Genomic DNA, 25479 nt, shown 5'->3' on the forward strand with positions numbered 1-25479 from the left:
CGATGATGTCAGCTGTGGTTTTGAGGTCTGTTGTGACATCATCCACTGACAGGCCGCTTTGAAGCCGTGGTGTGCCATTCAGCCAGTGCTTAATTTGCAAAGAAATAAGAGCCAGGGGCTCTCTTCTGGAGGCCACTGCACCTTGTTTCTCACACTGCCCCTGCCAGCGCCGCCACAGATAGTAACAGCACAAACACTAACATTCGCACTCCTACAAGTGTGACAATTCCGACTATTTAGGGCCCCTAAAGCTATACGAATGGCATGGGTGGCAGGCATCTAATGTTCATTTTTAATGTATATTCAGTTAATAATTAACTGCTGTTGTGGTGATCTGTAGCTTAGCCAGACAGCACCACCTTGTGGCAGACTGTCTCAAGGCCCTGTGCTGACAATTAAGTGCCGGTGCTCGGAAACTACCGGCTCAAATTAAGCACTACTTTAAGCCTTGAAAATGTGGACCACAATGTCACAGGATGCAGTGAAAATGTTTCATGCGAAAGAAGACCTAAATGTCTTGGACTTTCCTTTTGTGTTTCTGATTGTGTTGGGTGCGATGGTTCTCGCTGCATAATTAAAAAGATCATTGTCAATTCACTGAGCAAGGTTAAGGAGGCACGTTCTGGACACCAGGCCATGGGCTAACAGACATGGTGTGTTGCAGTGAAAGGCAGTAGCTAAACATTCTCCTTTGGCTGTCAGCATTGCTCTTAGCTCTGTTTCAAGGTCTGTGTCCACATACATGTGTTGCTGTGCCTAAGGGTTGAGTTTGAGAAGCAGATATGACCATGGGTTCTGTTCTGCTACTGCATTGAGGTATGTGAGTGCCCCTGGCAGAATATACAGAGGAATAAAGAGTACAGGACCGCAGGCACTGTGCTATCAAACCCTCACATGAATCATTATTTATTGAGTTAAAAGGATCCGCCATCCACCAAATGCTCATGGCACAATGAAACAAGTAAGTGAAAGATTTCTAAAGCACGCAAATGCCGAGGCATCTTAGCGCAAAAACAATGCTGCCACTGGTCTAGGAAATGAAGAGACTTACTTGGCCCTGCTGACAAAGAACCTGGTCTCGAGAGATTTTCTAAAACAGAGCCTATTTGCAATGAATTCCATAGTTTACCCACCAAGTAGGAAAGCCTTCTGCCACCCCACTTGGCTTTTCTCACCCTAAGGATGACCTCCAACCGAGCATGGAAAGACGTTAGATTGCGTCGAGGGACATACCAAGGGAGAAGTCTCTGGAAACCCTGAGGTCCAAGTCCGCGCAATGCCTCGTGCACAATGCACAATGCCTGAATTTTACCCAGTCTTGAATGGGCAACCAATGAAGGTCCTTAATACTATTAGATATGGGGCTGAATTTGGGGATTTTTAATATCAGCCAAGCACTGGCAGAGACAAGAGGCCGGGCCTTGGCAAGCCTGCAGTTGTTTATTGATTCATTCATTCATTAAATATATGTTTGATTTGTGCAAAACTAAGCAATAGATATTAAAAGTGTAACACTAATAAAAAGTAAAGGTGCTGCCATTTAAAGTTAGAGTTATTTTGGCAAAGAATGGTCCTTAGAATGAGGATATAGAGAAAAAAATAAGATATAGACCTAAGTGGGTACTATATATGTCCTGTGTCCAGCCGGACAAGGAATTTTAATATGACAATGTATTTAGAGGTGGCAAGTAATATACAAAAGAACAATACAACAGGACACAATACTAATGCCCACTGCTTTCAATGGTAGTCCAATTCGAGGTATGGGTTAGAATGATAGAGCGGAGCTCTTGATCATGAGTATCCGGCTCGAAAATGGCGAGGCCAGGTTGCTTCCTCCGTGGGCTGGGAGGTGTTGGCAGCGAGGGCCCGGCGTTTGCTTCAGTGAAGTCGGCAATGGTGTGTCGTAGGTTCCTGCCATCGTGCTGTGGAACCTACGGCACACCGTTGCCGGCTTCACTGAAGCAAACGCCTGGCCCTCGCTGCCAACACCTCCAAGACCATGGAGGAAGCAACCTGGCCTTGCCATTTTCGAGCCGGATACTCATGATGGGGATTTGCTGCTATAATTGCAGAAAATCTGGAAGAAATACTGATATCGCCAAAGTTCGAAGTATGACTGAAGGAAGGGAAAATAGATGTTTCTTCAGGAGTGGAGAATACAAATGCTGGGAACATGAACAAGTCATAAAAAACTGAAATGACCTTCGCATACTAGCTTATATATATATATATGTATATATATATATATATACATATATATATATTAATACCACACCAAACTTCACCATCCAAGAAGGCGCTGACTCCGTGTATCTCAGTTCAAGGGTGTTTATTTCATATCAACTTCTGCTCAGACGCGTTTCGGCGGCAACCTCCGCCTTGCTCACTAACATATATATATATATATACACATCCACCTTGATCCTCGAAATACAAGAGACAGTATGTCACTGTGGAGAAGCAATTAGACTATAAGTATGTCTCTCGGAAGTTCTTACTGAATAACTCATCCTCTAATGATGTTGTAATGAGATCGTGTCCATCTCCTCTTGTGCACAACAATTTATCAGACAAATCTGTTCCACTTCAAGATCACGTAGTACAGTAAATATTACTTTAACAATTATTTGAGGGTTATGTATTGCCATCCATTATATCATGAATTGCCTGCATGATATTTGTATCACTGTTTCCCAGATGAAAATCCTTCAATTTATTAAACCAATGCTAAATAAATGCTCGATTGCTTTCTTCTGACTGCTGCAACATTGAAATAATAATATATATAATAGTTTAGTTTTTTACAAATGAATTACAAATCTAATATTCACAAACGATATGGATTCAAAGCGGTCTCGTTTAAAAATATAGAAAAACGTTTTATAATTAACAAGGCAGAAGGAGACTCTCATCTGAGACAGTGCGGGTGTTAGATAAAACCTAAGTGTTCTGGTAAGGCAGCCTTCCAAAGTGAAAAGTTGATGTTGCAGAGTCCGATTCAGTAGAAAGACACAGATCTCCAGCTGAGTATGCGCATGTCCACACAATTGAGAGATTTATGTACATTTCCTCTAAGTGTCAGAATTTAAAAGCCTCAACCATGTCTCTCCCATCAAACACTCATGTTCACACTCTTAAAAATATACTTGCAACAGAGGGTAATCCACCTTGATAATGGCTTTTCCAAAGTAATAAATTAGATTTATTTTAGGAAAATTCCTCAAATCCTGCAAATCATTATATAAATCCATTTTTGTAATTCTAAGTATAGTTCTCAAACCAAATGTTTGCCAATGAGGCCTCAAATGATTACATGCCTAAATGCATGTTATTCACAACCATTTCTGGGGTTCATTTGTTTCTCGTAACCCTGTATATGTGAAGAATTCACATGTACAGGACTAGGAAAAAAAAAATTTGTAACTATCTTTTTTCTCTTTTTTTCCTTTTTCATGAAAAAAGTGAGTTACCATGAAAAGTTGTTCCTTTTCGTATACTTCCTATGAAAATAGTGACTGTTGATTCATATTCGTACACTAACGTCACCACTTACCGCTGTGTAAGCGCATGCGGGTGAACAAGTGCATATGCATGTGCGAGAGGCAGAAAAATGGAGATGCTCCCCCTACTTACATTGAATTATACTCTCCGTGGTTACTGCCAGGGAAGGGTTTCTCCCTCGCAGTGAGGACATACACTGTGACTTCTAGCATGGTGCTTTACTGAAAGGAAGCAGGACATCTAATATGTATGGAAAAGTTCATTAGAGATGTAAGGTATTTCACTAATTGTTTATATTTGGAGCCAGGCATTACACACAGATGATGAATTTGGCAATTACTGTTTATTCCTAACACCAAGCCTCCAATAAATACATGATTAGAACACTGTATGCTTGATTGTGGGGTATATCTCAGACTTAAAGGAACCAGGTTAACAGCAAACAATGTGCAGCACACTGAACAGGAGGAGATTCCCTGGTTTCCGCTTATTTACCCGTAATCTTCATTATTCCGAGTGCAGTCTTCCTCGCCACATGGGTTCCCATCTCTCCCTTCCCTGGTTTGATATTGTCTTCATGTTTTTGGTAGTGAGGCCGGAGAGAGGAACAGGAAGTGGGGTGGGTTATGCCTCCTCTTATGGTAGGTCAGAGGTGAACGAGGTCGGCCATGTTAGGGAGGGATGGGGAAGGCTAGAGCGCTAGTTTTGCTTGGAGAGTTCTGTGGGGGGTGCTGAAGCTCACTATGTTATTATTGTGGTGAGGACGGCTTATGAGGAGGGTAATGAGATCCATGTTGGTGACATTTGGTTTAGGTGGTTTCATTCAGGAAACAAAGAGAAATCTAGATTGCAGAGGATTTTGCTTTGAGAGATTTTAAGGGGGGAGTTTCTAGAGCTACCACACAAGAGGTCAAGTAACTCTGGCTCCACTTGTATGGAAGCTCTAGAAAGAATAGAGCTCCAGCAGAGTTGAGCCCTTCCGACCTGATTGCATTTTTATATGTATCCCAAAATTGGAAAGCATTTTCTCAAGAAGAAAATGTGTGTATTTTAAGATTTTATAACGCAGAATTTGGAGAAAAACTGATTTCCAAAATATATTTGTAGGTGATTTTTCAGTGAGAAATCATGCAATATCCCTAATATTATTTCCTTGATGCCAGGGGCATTTCATCTATGACTGTTATGTATTATCAACATAGTGGCATTGCAGATTGCATTACCGCAGGCAACCATGCCTGATGCACTGGAGTGATCACTGCTGATAATCCTGCACGCCCTGGCCACTAATAATTTTGTCCCTATTAGAGCACAAAAATTATTAGAAGCCCATGATGATTTTAATTGAACATGAGTAGTTCTTATTACAGAAAAAGTTTGTGGCCCCTGTCTTAGACACAGAAGCAGTTGCGGGCCTCTATACTTTGTTTCTTTAACAATGAATTATCAATGCCAAACAACAATATATTGCTGTTTTTAAGAACAAAGCCACTGGATGTGTTTGGAGCTTGTTTTTACAGAGATTCTTTAAAAGCAAGTTATTTTGCATACTTTGTTTTAACTTTCATAGCGATTATAAAAACAAAGGTTCCGACAAAGAGAACAATGGCCTCACAGTGGCAGCCAGAGTCCTGCAATCTTTTGGAAATGATCCATTGAAAAGAACAAAAATGAGCTCCTTTGATCACTTTGCTTTCAAACATAATTTTGAACAAAGTGGAATATGTCTTGCTATTTTATGAGGAGCCAGTAATATTCCAAATGAGAGATGATGGTAGTTCTCCCTGCATTTCACAACATGAAACCAATGTTCCTTGCTGCCTGTACCTGAGACGGGTGGAGTTTTGCAATATAATACCTTGCAATGGCTTCTCCATTTTCACCTCCAGGGTTGAAGCCCTATGACTCAGTAGCTTGACTCAGGTTTGTACTAAGAAGGGCGTGGTGGTATCAGACACTGACATTTCACAGAGATTCCCTCCATGAAGAACAAACTATTCTACCACAATAGTCAGGCGGTGTGGTTATCCCTTGATCGGGTGAAGGAAGGGTGTGAGGTCACAAACACTACGCTGACATCAGGGTGGAAATCCATGTGTGGTGATCAAACTGGTTCTATCACTTCTGTCAGAGTAACCAGAAGGCTGCGTCAACCTAATCCTGTGATCAGAGGTGAAAAACACGCACATTAACTAACATAGTTAAGAATGTTCTAATGATTCATTTAATGTGCGTAACATGAAGGGTGTGATGACTAATCTGCACAGTGGCCACGTAAATGGAGACTGTGAACCGTGACTTGTTGGGGAGAAAATCATCAATGGCGTTAGAGAAATTCAGATGTAAAGCTCACTGCGCATTTTAACCACCCATCTTGAGGAAATGGAGTTTCATCTATTGTTATCACAACAGCAAGCTCCTGCACTCTAGAAAGATCACGGTACCTCACCGGGCCCTGTGCAGGGCCGGACTGGGAACCAAAACCGGCCCGGGTGGGGGTGGGTTGGGGGGGAGGTTGGGGGTGTGTTTTCGGCCGAATTTGTTACACAGGGCCGCAGTCAAAACAATCCTAACAAACTGGAAAGATACAGCGAAAGCTACCTTCAAAAGCTGGTTCAACTGGATCACTTTCCTCAGAGAGGCAGACAACATAACATCAAAAGACACACAGAAAAAGGAGATGTGGAAATCCCTGGACAATTATCTGAGCTCACACAAACCACCTTAGCTAAAAGACAAAGACCGCTGCCCGCATATACTCCCGCCCCACACACACGACGAACCCCAGCAGGATGGCCTCTAGCTAGACGCACCAACCACCCTGTCTGCTCCGCTTTATCTCTCCTTTCTGACTTTTCTCTTCCTCCCTTTGAGGGCAATATGCAACAAGGTCAAGTTCCAGCTCGCCGAACCTCTCTCAATGTATATCTGTCAACCGCACGAACAAGCAAGTCGCCAATTGTAACCTCACGGGCGCACACCCACACTGTTATTGCCTTCAATCTACCTGTACTGTACTTATAAAACTCTTCTAATAAAATCTGTTGAAAAGAAAAAAAAGAGTGTCTGACATACCTTCATGCTTATTTAGCGCCTTACACCAGTACTGTTGGAGTTCAGGAGTAAATCTGAATTAGTACTAGAAGAGTAAGTCGCAGCAAATTCTTGGTGAAACTGGCCCCAAGTATGCTCAGTTAAGGACCAACAGACACATGCTGTGTTTACATAAATCACACATTCGCCCAGGGGCGTCGTGGATCTGAATAACAGATGTTCATAGTCACCCAACTGAATGGTACTTATTTTATCAACCATGGAAGGATGAAAGACGGCGTGGATCTGCTCAGTGCTTGAAATGGAAAAATAAAAGTGCAGGTACTCTGTAGTCGAGTACCTGCTTGCCTCTGAGAAGTGCCGGTACTCTCCAATTAAATATATTGCATTTCTCTTGAGAAGTGCCAGTACTCTCCTCCTCAAAATGAAAAAAAACGTGCAGGTACTCCATAACGGACAGTACCGGCCCTTTTAAAGCACTGGATCTGCTTACATTTCAACCTGCAACTATGAGGTCAAACACAGATCATGAGCTGAGGCAGCAGACCCGGCCTGAAAAGAAGTAAACAGCAGCAGAGGCTTGGATGGAAACACAGAGAAGGCGTGGCCCACAGCGAGCCTGTCTCCCACAGCGAGCATGTACATTTGCAATTTTTTTCTGTTTCTATCTCTTCCTTGAGAGACTTTATAACTTGTACATTTGCAATTTTTTTTTTCTGTTTGTATCTCCTCCTTGTGTGACTCTACAACTTGTACATTTGCAATTTTTTTCTGTGTCTATCTCTTCCTTGAGTGACTTTACTACTTGTACATTAGCAATTTTTTTCCGTTTGTTCTTTTTGTAACTCATGTAATCCTAAATCCTTATGTATCGCAACTGGTTCTTATGTAAAGCGCTCTGCCACCTTCGGGTAATGTTCGCGCTATAGAAAATTGCATTTAATAAAATAAATAAATAAATAAACAGCACCCCTGTCTCCAGGCTAATCTCGTGCCCCATAAAAGGGCAGCATCTCCCGTGACAGGCCAAGGATGTGAAACGCGCGTCACCTGACGCAGAGAATGTGTTTCTCTCATGTGAAAGCAAACGTGATAACAAAGGTCAGAGGTCAAGGAAAGCCCGTAACTGCATAACGGTTTCCAATTACACTTCGAAATCCATTAGGCGACATGAGTGAGGAAGACATCCAGTCGGGCGCCGCCCACCACGGAGATGGTTTGGGACATGGTGGATGCAGCCAGAGTGGCCTTGGGTGGATGAAATTTAAACGACTGACGGATATAGCCTCCGAGCCACCGTCCGAGCCGAACAATGTGACGACATTGGTATGTGCCTGGATTGTACCTGGTGCCAAGACCTGGAATGGATACTGTACACGTCTGCCTCATGTTATGCCCTCCGCACCACCTCTATGAGATGCCTACACTGCGCTCGCTCAAGTGTTATGTGTAAACCTGTGTTGTACATATCCATTGCCTCTTGTGACCTGCACAGCGTGCATATCTGCGAGATGTAAAGTGATCAACCACTGTTACTGGACTTTAGCAAATATGTCTTCTTTTTCAAAGTTATACGATTGAAATAATCAACTTGACTTATTTATGTATTTTGATTGCAATAAAGGGCACATGGTGTTATCTCTCCTCTCTGCACCATTCACACTTCTTGTGTTGCTCTTTCAGTTACTTCTGGAGTGCATAATCGCACATATACAGATGTACGTTATTTCCGGTTAGTTATATACGTACAGAATGTGTTACTTCTAGTCTTACATTAAATCCTGAGTAGATAATGTACTTCCTGCTGTCAGCAGCAGACTGATAGAACTGTGGCCCCCTAACCATTATGGCTGAGTGATGGGTGTCTACAAAAGACATAACTAGAGTGAAACGACCTCAAGATTTGAAGAACAATAAAAAAGCCTTCAGTGCTTCAAATCTATATCTAAATACCTCCTGTGGAGCACGCTTGCCTCACTGAACCACGATAGGCCAACACCGCAGTATGAGGAGCCGGCGCCGCCAAACAAGACAAGGAGATGCTGCTCTCTACGAAATTATAAAATAATTAAAAACAGCGTAACATATACTACACATAGTACTTGGATTGTATTTCTTCTTAGACGAGAAGCCAGATTCCACACCTTTGATTGAGCACCGAATGCGCACTGCTTTTGTGTACTGACACACAGCTTCCACTGTTTTCTGTCTAAAAAAAAATAGCAAACAAACAAATATACGTTTGTTTGTTTAACGCTGGTGATACTGGCGCACAAGGCAACGGCTGAAAGGGCCGTCAAAAATGGAACTGAACGGAACAGATTCATTATGGATGTCAAATATAGTGTAAATCAGGTCTACAACAGCGGAATGACTACATCGCAGGCCCTACATAGGTACTCAATATATTAAGGACGCTACTTAGGAAGTCGCTACACCATAAGTAAGTTTTAACTACAATAATACTGTGTTTTAACTAAAATAATACGTGAGTCGCTACATTTTTCTGTAACCCGATCCTGATGATGACCTGAATTACATACAGGTTGAAACGCCATCAACTACTCACAATTTCTAGAGTTTATTGATTTCTAAACTTGTTGATAATTTTGTGTTTTCTTAATACTTTGAAGTTTTTAACCCATTTTCTAAAACGTACTTCTTGCACTGTTTTTGCTGTTTTTTACACTTTTTTATACGCCACTTATGCCATTAACTTCCTGCACAAGCACTGACGTCACACAAGTGTTTGGGTGAGACCTACATACAATGTAAATAGTGGTGATATACCAATTGTATTAATTATTTTCTAAATATAAACAACAATTTCCATAAACTATTGATGTCTCCTTGTTTACTTTCAGCTGTAATTGTTGTTTAGACTTTACATAATTGCCAGCAAATGTTACCTGTTGAGGTTTTGTTGTCTGCTACACATTAACTACCCAGGTCTCAACTGGGTTTATGGGTTATCTCCTGGATTTATTCTGCTACGTCGTATGGGACATTCCATCACAAGTGAGTATAAGTAAGTAAGAATGTATAGTTAAAATGAATATTAGAACAAGTAATATTTTAAGTTTACAAATAAAAGTGAACAATTATCACAGAAAATACAAAAAATGACATGACGAGCATTAAATCCCAAACATGTTTATTCAGTACACACACATATATATATATATATATATATATATATATATATATATATATATATATATATACACACACTCACATATAGAACAAATGTTTTTTTAAAACTTACTGTTGCATGTGAAATGTAATTGTGATGCAGTGATTAATGATGTAGTGGCCGCGCTGTGGTCACTACCAAAGTTGAGACACGCAATCTTGTGACATACAACCAAATGTAAGCTTGATCATACACTTAATTATGCAGTTAATTAGTTAATTAAAATGACCAAGACTGTATCATATGGTTTTGGATGCAAACAATCAGTACTCAACAGATCAAAACTTCTCTTGAATCCATATATTGTTTTGCCTGGCTAAACATTGGCAGGACTGACATTATATAGCATAACATGCATGACATGACATGACATGACATAACGTAGCATAACTTCTTTATTCATTGAGTATTCTCCCATGGTATAACAGATGTTTAGTGTCACACCTCTCAATTATTTACAGTTTAAACAATTATCCCATGTTGTGCTATAGAGTCTGGGGCTGGATAAGGTATGAATAGAAAACCCACAAAATTATTCTGTATATAAACTGCCTCTTGCTTTGTTGGCTGTTATCCAGATTGCCTGAATTGAGTTGGTACACTGCAGGAAAATAAAGCCAATCTCTAATGCGTATTTACATTTCATTTCAACAGCATTGATTCACGAGATGCAATCACAGTTTTTTCATGGATTAGCTCATTTAGTTTGAGTGCATGGCTAATACAAGTTAGCATTATTGGCCTTAAAAAAGTGCTAATGGGATGCGTTTGATTATCTCAAGTTGTAGGCATTTTGATCCTGGAAAAATCAATCTTTTTCTCTTGTTATTGCCTTCCTTGAAGGGCATGAATAGTGTTACTGCATTCTGAGGAGTTCAGCAGTAATGTGTTTATATAGCTTTTACTGAGTTGGGAACAGCTAAGTGCATTTGTATTGACTATTGTAAGGTGTGCTAGTCTCTTTTTAGGTGTGCCAGTTTCCTGCACACAGAATCCTGCTGAGTTCTAGGCTCTCTGTCGTCGAGCCAAGGCAGTCGTGATTCGGGCGCCACAGGAGTTTTAAGTCAGTATTCCAAAATGGTCGACAATTACCGCACCATGCGGATTTCCTCTGCACGAGTTTCGCCAAGTAAAACCTGGCAGAAACCGTGCGGTAAAAAAGTACCTCAACATTCCGTGTTTCGCACTTTGGGATGGAGGAAGCATGCGGAACCCCGGCTTTCTGTCCTATTGACAGATGTGGAAATCGTAATGATGTTGCCAATAACATATCAATGTCACAAAACAATGATTCCTTTTACAATTCATTCACATAAATACTTGTTAAGAAAAGTTCTAGCACCATCGTTGATTCAACCGTTCTCATATATCAATATACACAAGCTATTCTAAAAGGAGCCATTTATTTCTGATATACAACACACACTAGTTCTTTTGATATATTATTTCATCAACATCCTATCCGAGGTCCTATCTTGTTATGCCCTAATTTTTTATTTAAAAAAAGTGGGACAAATTATATTGGAGATTTGTATTATTTACTCTCCTCATTCTTTTCTCTCTTTCCTCTATTTTGCAATATGTTTATTATTTCCTTTTCTCTAAATAATGGCCCCCTTCCTTAGGCGCATGGCTGTTGCACAAGACTCATGTAGTATCTTCTATAAGAAATTGTGCCAGAACCACTGGAAACACCAGACATCTCTCTGTTGGCTTATGCCACAGTACTTGACATGAATGACAGAGGGCGTGGTCAGAAATACGTGTGTACATTTCTATCCAACAAAGATATCACTATGTTGTGAATCGATCTGAAACACTAAATTCGTAATAATACATTTCCGCTTTCTAGCCGGTGCTCCTGCTCGAAAGCTTCCAATCTGCATTAAGGCAACCTTAGAAAAGATGCCTCTGCTATGCAATATACCACAAGTTTAGTTCTATAAAAATTTGTACTGGATCAGGGGATAGAATTATAGCATGGCAAAGCTGTGCAGCCTCGGCTTGACATTTCTGGTCCTACTTTGGGTTTTTAGTGGACTGGAGGTGTTTCATGCTCTGAATTGAATTCAGCAGTAGAGCCGAGGCTCTGTTGTCAAGTGGGGTACCCAAATGTACTGTCACACATAGTCATGGATGGCTGACACTCCTTCATAGAACATTGTGGAGTGAGTGGTGGTCACGCCCCCATGCAAATGAGGCAACACCCTCTGGGATAACGCTAGCGCTATATGTGCAAGAGCACTTTCGGTATCACAGAAAGGGCTGCACAAGCATTTGCGGCCTCTTCTGTAATACCAACGCAGAAAGCAGGCGCAAATGCCCGTTGCACCCCCGGGCACTTGTGTAATATGGCCCCAGAAGGTGGGAGCTGATTTTCCCTTTTAATGGAAAAAGGAGTCATCAGGGATCCATAGTTACCAATCATCATCCTTCCTCCCCATCAGACCTTGTTAATAATCAGGCAGTGAATAGCAGCACTCCATTATGTGAAGGCATCATTTTGAAGATCTGCTGGTGGTGGTAGGGATATTGTGCATTGGCTTGGCAGGATCCTTACCTCTATCTTGCCATACCTTGACAGATGAAGACTGCAACATTGTTCTTCTCGGTGGTATATCGAGTAGCTCCCAAAGTTCTGGCTGTGGCTGCTTTTTTAGAAGCTGAGAAGGCATTCGACTCTGTAGAATGGCCCTCCCTGCACGCTATATTAGCTCAGATGGGCATTCCGAAGGGGTTTGCAGATCTAGTTAAACTACTATACACTCCGCCCACAGCCAGCATCAGCTTCAACGGTATGATCACAGACACTTATGCAACAACCAGAGGCACCAGACAAGGGTGTCCCCTATCCCCCCTACTTTTTATAATTGCAATGGACCCTCTTATCCGCTACTTACAGAAGGATCACTTACACAGGGGCCTCCAGTTCGAGCATGGCCCAGTTTAGTGACAATGTATGCGGATGATGTGGCATTGTATGTAAAAGATCCTGAGACTAACTTGCCACCATTACTAGCGGGAATAGATCGCTTTGGGGCGCTGTCAACATTAAAAACCTACATGTCCTTTGTTCACCATGTCCCTACCCACAAAGAGTAACAGGTGGGTATGGGGGAATCACATCAGCTACCTTGCCAATTCTAGTTTGCCCCACTGTACCTGAAGCCCACCATTCCCCCTTCCGTGGGTGGTGGTTGGTATAGCCAACAATCAGGGGATCTTACTAAGGTTGTTTGGGGACAATTCACAAACCACCTTGGCCTGTTTGACACAGCATAGCCCCTGTCTGCCAGCTCATTAATTCTTCAGAAAGTGTTGGAAAACCATGGGAAAGGCTGTCCTTGCAGATTAGAGCAGTGTTTGATTTTTGATAGAAACTTGTACTTTGTTGGATCTAACCTCCTTCCACTGTCCCAATAGGGCATAGATACTGCCCCTTAAGCCAGTACTTTGTATTGACTGAATTCAGAGGCCGCTCTCTGCCCTGCCCAGAGAGGATGTTTGTCCGAGGCGGGCCTTGCAGTTTCTTCCTCTAGGCATTGGCCAGACCAGATGCAGGACCAGCTGTTACACCCTGGCCTAGAAGAGGCAGGTGAACTCACTTGCTATTGTAGAGGAGGAGGAGGCCCATGATCAAGAGGTCACACACCAAGGTCCAAATGACTGAATCCTGCATGAAGGACACTGTGGGGAACCGAGTTACCCAGGATCCACGAGTCTTTGAATACCATCCAGACCAATACAAGAATCCCCTGAGTATATATGTGAAGTGCCTTGGACTTTCCTTTTTATCTGCATTGATTGCTATCGTCCTAGGGGTGTCCTGCAGCAAATTCAGGGACCCTGAAAAGTTGATTTTTCTAAACAGCAGTTTTCAATTAATTGGAAAGCAATATGTTGTTGATGAACAGGAACAACGATTTTTAAAAGTAGTTCCTGAAAGGAATAATTTTATGTACCGTTATAATCTTGAGAAAAACATATTTTAATGGATATGGTTTGAAGAAAGCATTCAGTTGTGCCACAATACTTTACACAGAGTGCACACCAAAGAGCAGCATTAAGCAGATATATCTAGATGTCTCCATAGGCCAGTCTACTTTTAGAAATTGCACACCTTGTAATCTAGAGTTTTCAGCAAAAAGCATATGCACAGGGGGCAACCTATTTCATTTCTCTCTAATTGTGTGCAGTAAGCTTTGTCAGTGCAGGAGTGGCGTGGCTCAGCTGAGCACGCAGAGTGTGGGTCTGTGAGTTGGTGTCAGTGTTAATAGTAATCCTATTGGTGATTGTATACTTTGAACACACTAAGAATAAGTATTGGGAGCAAATTGGTTTGGTTCAGCATTCTTCTGTCCACTTGGAGATTTGATATCATTTTGATTAACGCATACTGATAAGCTAGTGCATGTGATGGACTAAATCGTGTCTATGTATGGAAGCAGGATTAGGGTGTTCCCATGGAGTGGCATGTGACACCATCAAGAGAATACTCCTAGTTGAGAAGCTGTAGGAATGCATCTAGGACTGCAATGTGATCAGTTCCTTCCCTAACCTGCCCAGGTCCAGAGGGGAGGCCGCACCTGTCTAAATCGAGCTGCAATGGGTAGAATTTCTTCATCTTGTTGTTCAGAGTCAGTTTCATAGATTGCAAAACCTTTTGAATGGTCTCTCTGTCCTTAGGTTTTCTGGAGTCATAAAAGTCACAAAAGGCCACGGGCCTTATATTCCACTTCTAAGTTGGTACTGAGTGAGCCTTTTGGTCCAGGGATTGCCTCTGTCCCCAAGGATGCTTAAGCCAATCAAACATCTTGACAGCGACTAGTCAATTCCAGATGAGTTTGGCACTGCTGGAATCGTTTGGTGCCGGTGCCCATTACAAATGCACCCGTTTCCCTGAAAGAACATTGAAGGAGTCGCATTCTGACTAGTGACTGTCCCGTGCAATGGAGCACCTGATTGCCAAGCCTGCATAGGCCTTTTACATTGGGCGCCAATACTATTTCTTAACATGCTTTTAGTTTGCTCTACTAAATTTGGGACTCGAGTGGCGACCATATTTCAGTCTGGGTGGTGGGCTCTGCAATTAACTGTTTTAGACTTAAAGGTACTGACACTTGTCCACCGAGTTGGCCAGCTTCGTAGAGAGGTCAGAGGAGCAGAGGGCAGCCATCTCATGACAAACCTTGACACACTGTTGCACTCTGTCTAGTACATCTGACCAACTGTGTGCCTGTGGGTAAATACATGGTAGTATAGCCATGTATTCCAGGCTGCCGAAAACACCTTAAACATTCCACGTAGACCAACATTAGTTGTAGTGACCCACGTTACACAAATTCAGCTACTAGCACTTAAAAACACTATAAAATATAGTGGGTGTATCTTGACCCCCAAAAGAGCCAACACTTTCTAAGGTTTGTGTAGATTTTAATTGTAACTGTCCTATTTTACTCATCTCCAACTGAAAAACAGTTTGTTGTAGACATAGCAGCTCAAACTGAACATTGTCTCCACTGTGTACAATTGACTCATGCCCCAAACAACAGGCAACACACATGGTTTCAACACGACAGCATTTAAAAGACAACACTGTTTGCAATCTAACATGGATTACAAGCAAAAAATAGTAACACTAGTCACCCTGTGGTGTGGTGCTTAGTGTTACATGGAAGTACCAAAGCCACCCTTCCACAATTGCAAGTATAATCCCCTTCTGCTTGGATCTGGCTGTTCTTAGATATTGCACCACCACAAATACAACCAGGACAGGTATGCTCGAGTATCAGGCCTCCTTACCTTTCTGCATCCCACTGGCATTGATTTTAGGTGTGAGAAGAGCAGCTGATTCCGACTTAATCTGAGCTTGGTTTTGGCAAAGAGTTATATAAAATCAATCTCATATCCTCATCGAGCATTATTGACCACAGCAGTTGTCATTGAGAGAGGGGTTATTGTTCATCTTCTGGGTGAGTGTCGCAAACAAGAAGCAACGAGGCACAAGGGTGCAAGAGATACAAACTCATTCAGAGTTAGGGTTTAGCTGGTTGGTGTGGACTCCATTTTGGTGGCAATGAGATCTAGGCACTGATAAAGAGCTATTGTCAGTATCAAGTACTTTGATAATTTGGTGATGGTGGAATTAGAGCTCATGTTTCTTGCTTCTAAAGACAACAATGTTACCACTAATCAATATTTTACTACGGCTAAGATCAGAACATGTAGCCTTGTCTTCAGAATACATGACAAAAACCTAGTAAAATCTGGTCAGCTTCACTAACTCAAAATTCCTTCCTACCTTTCAATATGCAAGAAGACTCATGGGTGAAATTTTATTTCATTCACAATCAAGTAGAAGGAAAATCTATTCATGTAGTGATGTCAATACATTATTAATAATATTAGGTCGATTCGTATGGCGCACCTTATCACTCGTGAGGGTATCCAGGTGCTGGGCCTGGGTGAGAGCATTAAAATAAAACATGAAATGGTCAAGAGCAGAGCTCACAGACAACTACTTTGGCATTTCTTTAGCTAAGGGTTCCATTAGTGCGTGCAGTAAACGCACAGTTTCTGGGCACACAAACTGAGACAGACCAGGAGGATAAGAAGGCAGGTAATGTCATGCCTCTTCTTTCTGTACATTGGTTCGCATGTAAACAATATTGACCAATGGTGTGGGCACATTTTGGTTGTTATTGGATAGGCAGCTGCAGAAGATGATGTCGTGGATGCTCCAACATTCTTTGAAAGAGTGCCTGCGTTAAACCGTCATACACAATCCCCTCCATGATCCACCATAGGCTCATGAGTATTGAACAGTGCAGAGAATAGCTGGTTTGCAGGAATCATATGTAACTATTCTATTTATGTGACTAGCTTTTGAAAAAAATGATAGTCCACACCCGGAACACAGTGAACTACCGTGAGGAGTTCTGAGCACATACGCCATAGATCTGACCTTGAATACGATCGCCGTCTCACACGGATTTCCCTCACGGCGCCTTCATCATGATATAAACCTATATCACAGTTTCACCAAATCTTTCGAGTCCTACACTACAGGACTTCTCTTGGAGAGCCGCAGATTCTGTTTACCTGCAGCGCGAAGTTCTCTTTGACAGAGATTGTCAACCACTCTCAGTGATTAGCACAGCCGGGTTGGAATTATCACCAGAGGCGCGATTACAAGGACTTTTTCTTCACCATTGAGTCCTGAGCAAGTCGCAGAACTATTTCCACATGCGACAAAACTGGTTTCTGTTTTGGCTTAATGAAACCCGAATTAAAGAACAAGCAACACCGCACGTATATGTTGAAGGATTTTTTTTTTAAAGATATTTAAGCTTTTGCAGTGAATATACATACTGTGATTTTACCTTGATGTGTGCCTAGGTTTGGATACAATTTAGAAAGTGTGAGGGCCTTTTCTCACACAACATTGAGGGGTTATAGGGCTCATTGCCTCTCCTAGTAGCACCATCTGACCCTTTTTACATAATTATAATTTGCGTTATACAGCAGTGCGTCTATAATCCCTAGTTACTAAAACCCTTCATTAGAGAGTCAAAGACTACAATCTTGATTTACCAAGTTTACAGGAACTAACTACACTTCAGTTAGAACAATGGCTGGAGTTGAAACTTTTCAGCTGTGGCTGGAAACTCAGATGATTTCTATCTGCATCCAAACCAGGCACATTTGTGATTGGTTGGCGTACAGCAAGACATGCGCGAAGACGAGTCCTCTAGAGGGTTTAGCTGTCACCTTCAGTTTTCCACATTTCTCTTTTGATTGTCCAATCAGTTGTGCTTTCAGTTTGTTTGTGGTGTTGTAATCCATGCGTGCTCTGAATCTTGTGTTGACCACCAGTAGATTCATGTTGGACCTGGGAAGCAGCTCTTTAACACTCTTTTTATTTTTATTTTGAGCAACCAAAATGATAACTTCTGTGTTTTGTTTCTAATACGCTAATATCACTTGGACTAAGCAATCTTAGTCCATGTGCAGTCACTGTTGGACTTTTCACATCAAACATAACTAACATTTTGACACATAGCACACCTTGCTGGGTCCCTCAGATCAGAATGACATTATCCTAATTATAGGTATAATATGGAACACAATTAATTACATTTTTTGCATTGATTCATATCAGGTTGCTGAAAGCATAAATATAATTTTAAGAGTTCTTAAAGCATTGTCAGTAGCATGAGTGAACTCAATGCAGTCAGAATGGACTATAAGGATGTTATAATTATCAGAACTACAATTTCAAGAGAGGGTTTGTGGGGGTTTACTTTCTTTCACCTAAAAAGACAAAATATGCTAACATCTTCTCTAAGGCTGGGCTGAAAGGCCGCCCAGGTTTCTAGCAGTTTCCTGAAGCTGACATACATTCTGTCACATGATGAAGTCATTTAGAAAATGTGCATAGCATAGGTGGAACTCATACAAGCTCTGTGATTTATGACCCACAGAAGTCATTAATTCCAACCATCCCGGAGAGGAGATTAATCTTGCGCGGGCTTGCAAAAGGAGTAATAAAGCCTGAGAACCTGATAAGCCGCCATTGATTTACACTAGATAGATTGGTCGCTTTGAGCATATTTAATGCAGTAGAAATTATAGGCAGCGTTCATTCATTCTGTAGAAAGGCAGGATTAGTCACCCTGTTTAAGAGGTGTTCTGGGGTGGGCCCAGTATTTATGTGCTTATGGTATTGATTCAGTATGCAAAACTATGCACAAAGCGGCTTCTGAATTGTGTGCAGTGATGGCGTGATCATAAAATGCTTCCTCGCAGGCAGGGTCCAACGCGCTCCTGCTGGGTGTAATGATGGGAGTAAACATGGTAAACTTAATGCAAGGATGTTTTGAGCCACAGAAAAAAGCTAAGTTGCTTTATGTTTGCTGCATCTGTGGCAGGCGAGTTCTCTCATATCAACTGCGATGTGTGTTTGTTCAGTAATTCTATTATAGGGCACCATTTCATGGCATAGTCTCTAAAAGCCACCATAGTAGGAGCTTAGATCAGGCCCTGGTTCTAAGTTAATCACTTATATCAAGGAAGCAAGGATAATGTATACAGACGAATGTAATGTTCTCTTGTTGTAGCTTGGCTGGAGCTACAACAAGATAATATTATATTCGTCTATATACATTATCCTTGCTTCCTTGATATAAGTAATTAACTTAGAACACTATTTATATGTGTGCCAGGGCTTGATCTGAATTGTTGTACAGATCCTTGGATCTGAATTGTGGGGTCTTGGTTGATTACCCACTCCTTGAGCACCATATACCTAAAAATTGTAATATTATATATACCGGCAAGAGTGAGCGCCACTCCCACCCAGGGCATAATCATCCTATCTGTATTCTTCATAGTAGAAGCTTAGCCAGGACATTATGCCATGAGCTGCTGAACCTCAGATTCTACATCACTGAGTGCCCTCTGTTCACCAGCTGTAGGTCATGTGTCACGCTCTCTCACTTTTCACTCCTTTTGGGGAGTAAGGGTGCTTCCACTCTGGGGGCTTCCACGAGAGACTCCACCATCTAATATTCTGGTCTTGACAATTCAAATTTGGGAGCTGTCCCTCCAGGTTTAAATGCCTGGTCTTTCATGCCTTCATAATTTTCTAAAGACTCCAGGCCCTCTTGACTAGTCTGACTAGCAGTCCTCCTCTTCCTTGGCCCTTTTGTTAACCCTCGGGATACCAGCAGACACAGGGATTTCAATGCAGGCAGCTTTTACCAATTCTTGACTAGTTACCCACATCATACATGGCTGACATGAGTGCAGAAAATAACATTGCAGAGGGCATGGGAAAGTAAGCATATACAGTCCTCATAACCCAACTTTTGCTGCTCCTATTGCACACACAATCAATGAGCATGGACCTCATTTAGAGTATGCCAGGCTGGCTTCTGCTCAGTCTGGTATGGCAGGACCTCTGCCTCTGCTGACTAAGCCACAGCTAATCCACCATATTTGAACTCCCCAACCATGTTGGCGTTTTTTCCCTGAAGTGCCTCCCATCTCCATGGTGACGGCCGCTTTGTATAAAAAGGAAACCAGCAATGACACTTTTACCATTCAATGGTGGAATGCTGGACCGTTTTGAAATGTTGGGTCAGATGTACGATGAGCAAAATTGCGCCTCGCAAATTGCGACTCATTTGTGAGTCACAATTTGCGATGCACAATATGCCATGAACAAAAGTGTGGAACACACTGTTTGCGATTCCTAATGGGGTAGCAAATTGCAAGGCTCATTAATATTAATGAGCCTCTCGCAATTTGTGAGCCCATTGGGAATGACAGGCCCTCCCAGGTATGGTGGCCTGCTGGGCTCAGCAGACCACCATGTCTGGGACTGCTTTTAAATAAAGCAGTTTTTTTTAAACTGCAGTCCGTTTTCCTTAAAGCAAAACGGGGTGCATAAAAAAAAGAAACTTTTTCGTTTAATTTTATAAGGGCAGGTAGTGGTCCCTATGACCACTACCTGCCCTTAAAAAATATTTTGAGAGACAGTCACGAAGTGTAAGGGATGCCCTGGGTAACCCTTCCAAACTGCGACTGCATTTGATAATTTGCGAGTGTTTTGCGACCACAATTGCGGTCACAAAACCTTCATACATTGAATTGCGGATGCTATTAGGAATGGAACGCCCCTTCCTAATAGCGACTTGCAATTCCTAAATAGCGAGTCGCAAATAAATTGCGACTCACTATTTAGGAATTGTACATGGCACGGGGCCATTCTGCATGCGCAAATGGGTCGCAAACCCATTTGCGCATGCAATTTAGGCTCGTACATCTGGCCCCTAGTTTTTTCCAGAGACAAACTTCGAAAGTGGAGGTCAGTCTTTGGAAAAAAAAAAAATAACCCACCAGACGTACTTGGAGTGTACTGTGCAGAATTGACATAGTTCACTTGGTAAACTAGGTCCCAGGATGCTTGTTTCCGGTCCAGGGAAGACACGGCTTGGCAGTTCAGCCTGGACTGTTCCCATGAGGCTCAGGGTCAAGACTGATTTGCATATAGCTGTCTCTGAACTGGGGTGGCAGAGTGGGCTAAAGAACGATGATGGAGTCAACCCATGTGACTGGGGGTGAGTGTCTGAAAAGTTTCAGCACTGCGTCCATCATCTCCTTGTGTTTGCACTTGGTAAACTAGAACAGGCAAAAAACGGTGTACAGGGCATCGAAAGGGCGTTTCCATTGGCATTGCTTCTGTTGAAAAGATTTCCTTACAGCAGATCCACTGATACCTCTGCCTTTGGGAAAACCGCAATGTCCCACCCTCTAAATGAGGTGAGCAGGGTGGGAGGTGGCACTACAAAACATCCACCAAGTTTTGTCAGATGCCCCATAACTGTCCAACTCAAAAGAAGGTCCTAAGTCCTTCTTCCATGTATGCATCCAGACAAGTCCAGTAGAAATGTATGGACAAAGCAAAGGCGCATTCTTGGTATCTGTCTGTTCCTTGTGACATGCAGCATTGGGTGCTTAGATAAATTGATTCCTTTGAACTATTCGTGTCACCTTCATTAATTTATATCTCTCTTTTCACCTGCAGTGCCACTATGAGGGGCCCCTGTCTGCTTTGGGAGACGAATTACACTCTGTTCAATATAGGAAAACCACATGCTCCTTTATTGCATTAATCAGGCCTCTCTACTGTCGCCATTATCACTCAATACCTTTATAGCTGCCTGCAGCCCCTGATGAAGAACATAACTCCCACCTGCCAAGTTCTAAAACTATCATGAAGGGACCCGGTTTCTCTTTAAGCAAGTTGAGACCTGGAAGGGCACCTCGACATGAGGAAAGTTGCCTTCAGAAGGTTGAACAAAGGATGCATCAGGACTTTTTTAAACGCATTTAAAACTATACCAAAGTCATCTTTATTTCAAATCCAGATTTTCAGCCAGAGCACTTCCCTCTTCACCCTCGAGTTGTAATCCGACCTGTAAAGGTCACTGCTCATTGAATGGGTCAGGAGTTGATAATCTGTTGTCTGGGGATTCCCCGGGGTCCACAAATGTTTAGAAAACTAAATATTATTAACAGATGAATAAAAGTATTTAAAAATAAAGGAGCAAAATGTAAAATCTAATATTTACTAAGGCTCTGTAAATGTGAAGGAATTAGAAACTGGAGACAGAGCATTCACTTAGTATCCTTAGATGGATTAGTGGGAGAAGCGCAAGTGCATAAAACAGAATATAATATGGACGATGGGTGGCCTCCATTGAACTCAGAAGAGCGGCCACCTTGCCATTGAAATGCATATTTAGATCATTTTAAATATTTGTTTGTGAATTAAATTAAATATTTTAACTTTTGAATGTTTGGTGAATGCATATTTCTGCATTTTTGCTTATTGTTTACCTTTCCAACCATTGAAACTGCTTAGACCGGGTTCCTGGATACAAATAATGAATACGTGGGGGTCCATGGATTCCAGTAATGATTATACAAGGTTCCACAGAAGTCAACATGTGAAGTACCACTGTAGTAGGTTGATAGCATTTCTGAATGCCGCTTATTAATTCCACCATGGCACTGTGAGTGCAAATCAAACACACCTTATGCAGCACTAAACTTTCAAAACTCCTGAATCCACTGTAAAAATGTTGGTCATCACTGTTTTGAGGCCCCATTACTATTTTCTGGGGGCAAGAACTGCTTGCACCAAAAATTGGCCCTGGTAATGTCACAGTCTACCCTCCAGTTGCAAAACACATGCTGACTTGAGTTCATTCATACAAAATTTTACCCCTCCGGAGAAACAACATAAAAGAATTATGAAGAAGAATTAATCACATTTTAATTCTTGAATTGTGCCAATTTGATTTTTAACTTTGAGCCTCAGATCCTGTCTACATTACATAAAGTAGGTAAAGCTAGCAAGTTGCTTTACAACACCTGAGGAGAAAACCACATAGACCAGGTTGAAATCATGGTGAGTATATGCAAGCTAACAACCAGATTCAATGAAGGTTCATAAATATGTATGTACAACACATTACAAGAAGGACAACAAGAAAAAGGGAGAGGCTCCAAGTAATTTGTTGAATGTGCTCATGGCATCATATATTTAAAACACAATCTATACATCACAGTTATATCAGCACTGTTAGCATAAATGCAGAGGCAACCCTAAGTAACTTGGAGCACGTTGAGCTCGTGACAAAAGGTGACAGGGCAAATGACAAGGGAGGAACATAGCGCTAGGCGCGAAGTGAAAGGGTGACATAGAATATATACAAAGTTGTTGGTTCAACACAAAGTTTTCAGGGCAGTTAATCAAGGTTTTGGCAACAATTCGGTGAACCAACGATGACTTTGCGCCACAAATGGCACTAGTAATAATGGTCGATGGCGTTTCGATCCTAGTGAATCAGGATCATCATCAGGACCGGGTAGCCAAGATTGCGAGTGCTGTGGCTCATAGGGTATGCGTTCCAGGAATGGATCAGGAAATGTATAAGGGTCCTTTGGGAAGGAAACAGCGTAAGAGAACATCTGAGAGTGGTCGTGTAACCGGCGTGGCCCATCCACTGTTGACTTGAACGTGGAAGCGAATTGCAAGATGCAGGGTAGGAGCCCCGATCCACTGCGTCGATGTCGGGTGTGGTTCCCTGGAGGATGAAGGAGGCGAGGTGGAATGAATCCGTGAAGGGAGTATTTACCGGGCCGCCACAGACATGTGCGGTGTTGACCTGTATCTTGTGGCAGACTGCCACGAGATAACGGACAATACAGACAGGTGTGGTGTTGTTTAGTATCTCGTGGCTGGCCGCTCACTGGCAGTGAGCGGCCAGTGACCGGCCTGTGCTGGCCAGACCAGTGACCAGCCTTACTTAGCAGTGACTGGCCAGTGACCGGCCTGACTTGGCAGTGACTGGCCAGTGACCGGCCTGTCCTGGCCAGGCAAGTGATTGGCCTGACCTGGCAGTGACCCGCCTGTACTGGCCAGACCAATGACCGGCCAGTGACCGGCCTGTCAGTGACCGAACAGTATTCCTTGACAGTTCTCTGGGAAGTAGCTGCGTGCAGTGCGCTTTTTGTTAGGAGGGCATTGGCTGTAGACTCTTCCAACGCTAACCTACAGTGCACATTCAAAGGGAATCGTGTGCGCTTACCAGCATTTGAAGAAGTGCACTGGAGGGGACTTGCAACAAATGATTTGATTATGAAAAATAACAATATAAGAAGGTAAGCAGAGGTAATGAAAAAGGACGTCTGTTACTTGCATGGAATTATATATACATTTACAAGTCTCCCTGCCTTACAGTGTAAAACAACAGCTTGGACGCAAAGCGTTTGCTTTTTCAAAGCCTCAATGTGAACAAGTTAACAACGAACAGCTTCACAATAATTCTCCTTACATTATAGAGATCGTCTTACTATAGAGGCAGTGAATATGACAATGTGAAATTTCTGCCTTTCCTCCTACCCCTTTCATTGATTAAGTGCTTTTTCGTTCCGTTTTCCTCACAATACATGATAAGTCAATTGTACATTACATTTCTTTGGCAAAGTATATTTTAATTTGTAAAGGTAAAGAAACAAGAATAAAAGAAAAGAAAAGAAAAAATTATAAAAATTAAAATACATAAAAATAGTGAGGAAAGAGCATCTTATCCAAAATGCCACACTGCTGGATTGACTTGCCTGCTTAGCATAAGTCTAGAAATAACCTTGTTGCAAAGCACTGTTTTAAAGATTTTATTTGAGAAGCTCTTTGTCAGTGATGCCCGTCACCTTGGTAACTTAATGCTCACTAGGCTACAGTGCTGCTGTGAACGATTCGACTGGACGGAGATCCCGGGAATCAATACCTGCTGAAGAGTGCAGAACAGGAAATGGATGACTCCAGTTTGAAAACTGCAGTCCCAAGGCCAATCTTCCTAACCGAGCCCTCATTGCAGATGTCTGTTCATGAATTACAGCAACGCCAAAGAAAAGGCAGCAGTAAGCCAGGCCGGAGAGAAATGAGCGCACGGGGACCTATGTAGCAAGAAGAAGTATGAATCAAGGAGCTGGTCAAAGGAAAAATCAGCATTATACTGAATATGAGCAGAAGAAAAAACACAGTAGAGATCATAAGCCGCAAATAAAGAGCAGCCATGCTGCTGTTAAACACAGGGCATCTTATTCCCTGCTGATGACGGAACCGCTCCGTCATCAGCTGCGGTGGCGCTGTGCTGATGACGGAGCGGTTCCGTCATGGCCCGCCCACCGCTCATGCGCGGAGCGAATTCCGCGCCTGCGCTGAGCGTTCTATTGAGCTCCGTCATAAGCAAAGCGCAACTGACGCTGGTGACGGAGCGGTTCCGTCACCAGCATGCGCCCGCCGCTCTTCCGCCCCGCCCCCTTAGCACTGCGGCGGAATAGCCGCCGCAGTGAAGGGGTTAAACATATTTTTATTGCCATTTGGTATGATGGCAGTTAGACATTTGCAATCGCATCACTGCACACGTCACCCTTTTGAGTACAGCATGATATGCGAATAATAGACATGTTTGAGCATCTTGTATGTATCCATTCCCTAAAACATCCATTGTCAAGGATCTGCAGCAAATACAATGCAGTGGAGCTCATTAACTGTGGCTTAACCACTGGGGATTGTGTCAATGTGGTGTGTTATCCAGCCTTTGTGTATCTACGATTTTAAGAGGATCTAACCCATTGTGAGAAGGAGCTTG

The sequence above is a fragment of the Lissotriton vulgaris genome, chromosome 2_1 (assembly GCF_964263255.1).
Source record: "Lissotriton vulgaris chromosome 2_1, aLisVul1.2, whole genome shotgun sequence".
Taxonomy (NCBI): Eukaryota; Metazoa; Chordata; class Amphibia; order Caudata; family Salamandridae; genus Lissotriton; species Lissotriton vulgaris.